The sequence below is a fragment of the Oncorhynchus clarkii genome, chromosome 13 (assembly GCF_045791955.1).
Source record: "Oncorhynchus clarkii lewisi isolate Uvic-CL-2024 chromosome 13, UVic_Ocla_1.0, whole genome shotgun sequence".
Lineage (NCBI taxonomy): Eukaryota > Metazoa > Chordata > Actinopteri > Salmoniformes > Salmonidae > Oncorhynchus > Oncorhynchus clarkii.
Genome location: NC_092159.1, coordinates 43,285,054 through 43,292,992, shown reverse-complemented (window position 1 = coordinate 43,292,992; position 7,939 = coordinate 43,285,054).

Genomic DNA, 7,939 nt, shown 5'->3' with positions numbered 1-7,939 from the left:
TGCCTTTTCATTGTCAATTTTCTCTCATTCCTGCTGCGTAACATTACTCTGGCATCTCTCTCTAGCAGTTGTTTCCTTGAGCTTTTGAAGCGATGTGAATTGCGCAGGCTCCTTCATGAACCCAGTGCTCTGAGTTGGTCAACACAACACATGCATGAGAACAGACCAGGAGATCCAGGGGGTCTCCCCACGCTGCTCTCCCATGGAAGTGCTGTTTCAACAGCTTGTTCCCATTCCTCCCTCTCCCCTTAGCCCTTCTCCCGCTGGACAAACACAGAAGGAAGTCTTGGAAGTCCAACAAGTCCACAATAAGAGCAGCCTCTGGCCTGGGGGCGCCAGCAGGAAGAGGGTTAACACAATCACAGTGGGGCTCGGGGCAAGGGAGGGGGTCGCAAATATAGGAACAGGATAGGGTCGTAGCCCACTACCTTACGCCCTCATATTGGGGAATTTCTCTTCTTTCCAAAGGGTCCTCTGGTTTTTAATGGTTTTACAAAGGCTGGTATAGTATAGCCTAAACCCGGCTGGCTCAGACTGTTTGAAGTCCCCATCTGAAACCTGAGTCTGTGTTAAGGATCCTAATCCTCCTCACTACGTTTCTCCCTTAAACTTTAAAGGCCTCTCTCTGAAGGGAGAGGTGATCCCTCCACCACAGTATTTTAAGAGTGGTTGGTGGACTGGCTGGCCGAGGCAGTAAGAGTTTAAACCCAGCTGGAGGGAAGGAGCGGGCTGCAGTGGAAACGGTGATCTGAGCTCCGGGTCCCCTTCGGGTGAAACTTTGAAACAGAAAACACATCTCACACACCACAAGTACTTACAGGCGCTCGGACGGTCAGTGAAATCAAGGCTTAATAAACGGATGTGGGGTTCTGTGTAAATAATGATCGATTCTGACACCGTGAAGGGAGAGAGAGGGAAACAACAGTATTATAGTCTCAACCAGTTGTTTAGTCACTTCACGTCATGAACTGACTTTTTCAGACTGCTCTGGTTTAGGAGCTATGAATGTACTGACTGAATTTCCCTCTCAGCCCTGTTTCCTGAGCCAGCACATTTCCATCAGGTTATTTGTTGGAGAGGAGTGCAGAGTGGAAGGGTGAATGAGGGGGTGATTCTGAGTATACAGACGGACTGACATCAGTCCGTCAGGCCCTCAGATCTCTCAGAGTTTGTCTTTCCAGATTTCTCTGTTCTGAAAAGCTATTACAAAAAGCTATTACAATTGAGTGTAGCCATATGCATATCTACCCTATCCACATCGACGGGACAATAGTGGAGAGGGTAGTAAGTTTTAAGTTCCTTGGCGTACACATCACCGACAAACTGAATTGGTCCACCCACACAGACAGCGTGGTGAAGAAGGCGCAGCAGCTTCACTTCAACCTCAGGAGGCTGAAGAAATTAGTCTCCAAAAGCACTCACAAACTGTTACAGATGCACCATCGAGAGCATCCTGTCGGGCTGTATCACCTCCTGGTACAGCAACTGCTCCGCCCACAATCGTAAGGCTCTCCAGAGGGTAGTAAGGTCTGCACAACGCATCACCGGGGGCAAACTACCTGCCCTCCAGGACACCTACACCACCCAATGTCACAGGAAAGCCATAAAGATCATCAAGGACAACAACCACCCGAGCCACTGCCTGTTCACCCCGCTATCATCCAGAAGGCGAGGTCAGTACAGGTGCATCAAAGCAGGGACCGAGAGACTGAAAAACAGCTTCTATCTCAAGGCAATCAGACTGTTAAACAGCCACCACTAACATTGAGTGTCTGCTGCCAACACACTGACTCAACTCCAGCCACTTTAATAATGGGATTTGATGGGAAATTGATGTAAAAAATATATCACAAGCCACTTTAAACAATGCTACCTTATATAATGTTTACATACCCTACATTACTCATCTCATATGTATATGTATATACTGTACTCTATATAATCTACTGCATCTTTATGTAATACATGTATCACTAGCCACTTTAAACTATGCCACTTTGTTTACATACCCTACATTACTCATCTCATATGTATATACTGTACTCGATACCATCTACTGTATCTTGCCTATGCCGTTCTGTACCATCACTCATTCATATATCTTTATGTACATATTCTTTATCCCTTTGCACTTGTGTGTATAAGGTAGCAGTTGTGGAATTGTTGGGTTAGATTACTCGTTGGTTACTACTGCATTGTCGGAACTAGAAGCACAAGCATTTCGCTACACTCGCATTAACATCTGCTAACCATGTGTATGTGACAAATACATTTGAATTGATTTTATTTGAAGAGACGATGGTAGAACTGGTGTTGCCATAAAGTGAGCTAAAGTTGGTCTATTCAAGTCAAGGGCAGGGCTCTTTTGAAAAGGTGAAAGCTGAGTAGTAGGATGTTGGAGTGGCTTTAGGTTGAGTGAAGCTTTAGAGCAGGTGAACTTTCGCTGTGGCCCAAAACGTGACACGATATTGAGGTATTTGTGGTGTTTTGTCTGTGTGTACCAGTCAGTGGTCTCAAAACTCTCTTGGAACATTTGGTGAACATATTAACTCTTGCCTCTCCTTTTAACTTGACTCATCAAACCTCCTCGCCCTTTTCTACAACCCCATTGCCTGATGGATCCTTCAGTCTGCGCTCTATGCCTCCTTCCAGAGGCTCCAGCTCTTAAACTGGCCAGTGGACCCCAACCCTGAGAGGGAGCCTCTGCCAGGGCATCTGATCCTCCTGATGACAGAAACATATGGTCTGTTGTGAACATGGCTGAGTCGGCTGGCTTTACTACCCTGGCTAAACGCTAAACCCAGCCTGGCAACTAGTACATTACACCACCCTGCTCTGCCCCGGCTTGAACAATGCTGCCTCTGTCTCCCAAGCTCAATAATATCCAACTCCTCCATTCCAAATCCTCCCTGCTCTTCTCTTCTCAGGCTGCTGCATGGCCACTGATACCAGCCAGATACCAGCCCTCTTATCCTTGTCTCATCTGCTTCCCCTGCCACTCCTTCTGCCTCACCTCCATCACCAGACACTAATGCCCTTGTCACACTATTGCTTCTAGCTTGAGTCATACTGTTCTTGCAAGGATATTTCCTTTTTTTAACGTTTTCCAGCATGGCTCCAGCAACTACGGTGGATGCAGAACCTTGGCCAGCGCAGCTTGGCTGGACTCAGTCGTGTAAAAAGGGGTACCTGAAGTGCCCTGCCACTCTGCCACCCACCCTCCTGCCACCCAGTAGAGCTGCTCCTGGTGCTGAACACAGGGCAGTGAGCACCGAGCAGTGTGTCTGTCCCAGACAGGGTCTCTCCCAGGCCAGACCTTCGGTCAGGGGTGTGTGAGGCGCAGATGTCAGCCATCTGCTTGTTTACACTGCCGGCTGAAGGGGAGTGTGTGTGGGAACCGTGTGCTCCCCAGTGGGGATCGATGTGGGAGAGATAAGGGCCGGCGGAGTGGCCTTGGTTGGGCATGGACTAGAACCGCTTTGCTGTGAGAACTTCATCCGCCCCATGCTGTCATTTCAACATAACATGGAACCGCAGGAAGGTCGCCCCGAGAAATCTCTGTCTCTCACATTCTCCTTTTCATTTTTTTCTCTGTCTGTGTGACAGGGCAGGGGTAGTTTTTGTACACACCGCAAGCATTCTGGGACCTAATAGTGTGTGTGTCCCTCTATTCTGGAATGTTCCCATCAGACCTGTTGCTTCAGCTTTAGCGTGGGAATTAAGGGAAGAGATATGGGAGAATAAGAACTGTCAATCAGTCATGTGCACAGGGCATCCAGGGGACAGGGGCTCTGTGCAGTACGATGAGAAAAACAAAGCACCTCTGGGGATCTATAACATACTCAGGCGGCTGTAGGCATAGCTATAGTCATAACTCTCCCATCCTCAGCCTGCTGTACTCTACATGTGTCTGCTAGGAGAGTGCTGTCAACAGAACTGGTGATGGGAACCAACCTGGAGATGGGAGGATAACAGAGACCTGTCTCTACCTGATCTCCTCCCATCAACACTTATCAGTGCCATCATCATAATCCCCCCACATTTCACTCTCACTCTCTCCCAAACACAGATCAGAGTACACACACACACACACACACACTCACACACTTGCTCAGAACTCATTGACTGCTGCTATCATGTTGTAGTACGATTGACCATCATTGGGTGCAGGATCAGCTACATGCATCTCAGATCTCTCCTCTGTGTGCTGTGTGTGTGCTGTGTGTGTGTGCCCAGAGTGAAGGCTGTTGAGTAATGACAGAATGCTTTTGGGTCTTCTTACTGAACTCTGTTTTCACTGTATCTGTATCAGCCTGTGATGAAGTTCTCTCTGCCTGACGATGCATTTATCACCTTTAACAAGAACACATTCCTATAGTGGCACCATGGGACAAAGACACAGGGGCAACAGAGGCCGCAGGGCATTACTGCAGCAGTAAGAGTAAGTGATGTGGAGAGAGAGAGAGAGAGGGGGAGAGAGAGAGTGTGTGTGTGTGTGTGGTGTGTGTGTGTGTGTGTGTGTGTGTGTGTGTGTGTGTGTGTGTGTGTGTGTGTGTGTGTGTGTGTGTGTGTGTGTGTGTGTGTGTGTGTGTGTGTGTGTGTGTGTGTGTGTTTGTGTGTGTGTGTGTGAGAGAGAGAGAGAGAGAGAGAGGAAAGCTAAGACCCCCATGCTAAGAGTGAAGTTGAGCGAGATACTAGAAGGAGAGAGAGAGAGAGAGAGAGCGAGAGACAGAGAGACAGAGAGACAGAGAGACCGAGAGACAGAGAGACAGAGGGCCAGGCAAAGGGAGAATGGGAACATATGTACTGTGTGCCTATAAGCTGAGTGACAGTCCCCCTTTGTGGTGGTGTTGAACACCCTGTGTGGTCTCTCTGGTCCCAGTTTCACAGAGTGTGTGTGTGTGTGTGTGTGTGTGTGTGTGTGTGTGTGTGTGTGTGTGTGTGTGTGTGTGTGTGTGTGTGTGTGTGTGTGTGTGTGTGTGTGTGTGTGTGTGCGTGCGTGCGTGCGTGCGTGCGTGTGAGAGAGAGAGAGTGGCGCTCTCAGACACTTCAGACTGCAGTCTGATACACAGCTCCTAGATGAGAGGGGAGAAGGGCAGGAGACGTCCAATAAACAGAGTCTGTTTGATCCAGCCGCAGCCCCAGCAGCCTGCCAAATTCCCCCTTTGTCTTTGTCTCAACAAGGGCCGACAGCGCAGCCATAGCCACAGTCACAGCCGTCACGGAGCCACTCGTCTTCCCACTGCTAGCTGCTGTGAAGGGCATCATTCAGTCTGGGGTGGTCAATGGCTAAGGAGGTGGAGAGGGAGATAAAGAGAGAGGGGGCAGGGAACGAGAGTGAGAAGCAGGGACACAGGGCACGGCAAAGAAAACATGGCAATGAGCAATCATGTCAATCATAGATGGATCATTAAATCTAGAACATGACCTCACTCTGTCCTCATGTCTAAAATTAGCTTCTCTATTTTCTTTCGCTGTTTGTTTACCCCATCATCTCCCCACAATGCCACATCCCTTAACATTGCCACAACATTCCCTAATGAAGCTGGGAGGCCTTCCCTCTGCAGGTGATTAAAAGTGATGCCTCCAGACAGCCCACATGCTACTCATCATTCCCTGGCTGACTGGTTGGGAAAGATTGGAAGCTGGAGTTCACAATCACTCAAAAATGTCCAAGGGGAACATGAAGCCAAACCCAGTAAAAGTGATGTAGTAGATAAGTGGGAACAGATTAAAGGTTGTTATTACGTTCACAGGCAATGATTTGCTCCCAACTGTTGAGCTGCTTGAGTGTGTCTTTACAACATACACAGTTAAGGAGAATTGTATATAAACTGCTTAATGAGGAATGGTGTATTGGAAGGCTGTTCTTTCAAGTGCTGCACCACTTGTCGAAAGCTTACGGGCAATGGAAGGGAGGCATATTTTAGAAGCATTGGCTTGCCTGTAAGTGTGTGGTGTGCTCCAAAAGAAAAACATATGATTCCACATTAAAATATATAACTTTCATGTTGAGGTATACCCTAAACCCTGTTTGAGCAGCGTATGAACTAGGAAGTTATACAACTGTGTCCCAAGTACACAACCTGGCTCTTCTTTCCCATTAAACGCAATTTAGAGATCCGATATTAACCTCTAATACATACTACCAGGTCTCCAGTCTCTTCCACAGGCCGGGCTAGAGAATGTCCTATTGGTAGAGAATGGCCTGTTGGTAATAGGATTTGGCCGGTTGAGAGTGGAGGAGATCTGATCTGGGGAATGTTTTGTTCTTGGCCTCCTGGCACACAGAAGAGGGTTGGCCAATCTCCAGCTGCCAGGGGAACTGTGATTATCCCAATCAGATGCCATTTTAGTTTAGTTTTAATTCTAAGCCAGGTTAAGTCTCACTGTTCTTCTTCATGTGACGAGCCAGTTGAAGAGAAACTCTAAACTGAGCTCTGGATCAGGCACAACCTATTTCCCACAGTCAGGCCCAGGTAGCACAGGCCAGATATCTGACACTAATCAGTCATTAAAAGTCTACCCCTAACACTCCAGTATCCCTGCACATTGTAAATATGGTTTTGGCACAGAGCCATGAACTGACCCTGTATGTAGCCTACTTACTTTCTTGTTTTCTTATCATTTCAATTTTTGTGTGTTTTTGTTCCACTTTACTTTACTTTATAGTATAATAGTTTTACTACTGATATGTATTACTGAGTTGTTGGGAGAGCTTACAAGAAAAGCATTTCACGGTACTAGTGCATGAGACTAAAACTTGAAACTAATTCTGCTCTGCCCGCGGCCAGACCAGACCAGGCCAGGCCAGACCAGGCCAGACCAGACCAGGCCAGACCAGGCCAGGCCAGACCAGGCCAGGCCAGACCAGACCAGGCCAGACCAGGCCAGGCCAGACCAGGCCAGGCCAGACCAGTGACACTGAGACAGTGAAAACTGCTGTTATGTCTTATGGAGGGATTCCAGTGACACACAAACACTCTAGAGAGGAGAAACAACAGAGGATTGTAAATATCACTCTCTTTTTCAAATTCCAGAGCTTTCTCTGTGCTTTATTGTTTCAGGAGGGGGGTAATAGAAAATGAATAGGTAAGTTAGATACATTTTTGAGGGGTCAGATGTGAAGATGGTGGGTGATTTGAGTGAGGTAAATGATGTAGAGCCTGAGTAGGTCATGGAGAGAGGAGGGACAGGGGAAAGGTGATTGACACTCAAATCAAAGCTCTCCCCTAGGCTATAACCACCCCCCCCCCCCCGCCAAAAAATGTAGTTTTCTTTCTCTGTCTCTTTCTATCTCTTCCCACCTTCATCCTCTACTCTATGACCCATATATTTTTCCCGCTCATTCCAATCTTTCTCCCACTGCCTCTCTCTCTCTCTGTCTCTCTTGCTCTCGCCATTTTTCCTCCTCCATCCTCTTCCTTGTCTTTCCCCCTGACCTATACTATTTGCCGCCTTTTCATGTCTCTCTCTCTCATTCTCTCTCTGTCCCTCTGTCCTCTCCCCCTCTTCCCCCTCTACAGTAATCCCCTTCAGAGGTCCAGCAGTGTTGTGATGTTCCAGGCTTTAGTCTTCATTGGTCTTTGGCCTGTGGTAGAACAGCGTGCATCGTACCCAGGGTTAGAAAAGTACCGTTACCCGGGCGTCTGCATGTGGAGATCAGCTTTAATCCAGGGAGAGGGGTTCGGAGGGGTGTCTTAAGCAGCACCTGTCATGGCTCAGCTCAGAACCTCAGGCCCAGGACCCAGGGGTTTGGATCCAGTGTGGATGTAGGGATGTATGTATGCAGCTGTGCTGTGGTGGCTGAATGATCTGAAACACAGCCGTCAGCAGCACACACAGAGCAGTTGGCCTCTGATCTGACACACCATGATAACAACCTTCACTGTGAGGGCCAGAATATAGGGAGGCTTGTAATCGTATGATCCAGAATTAT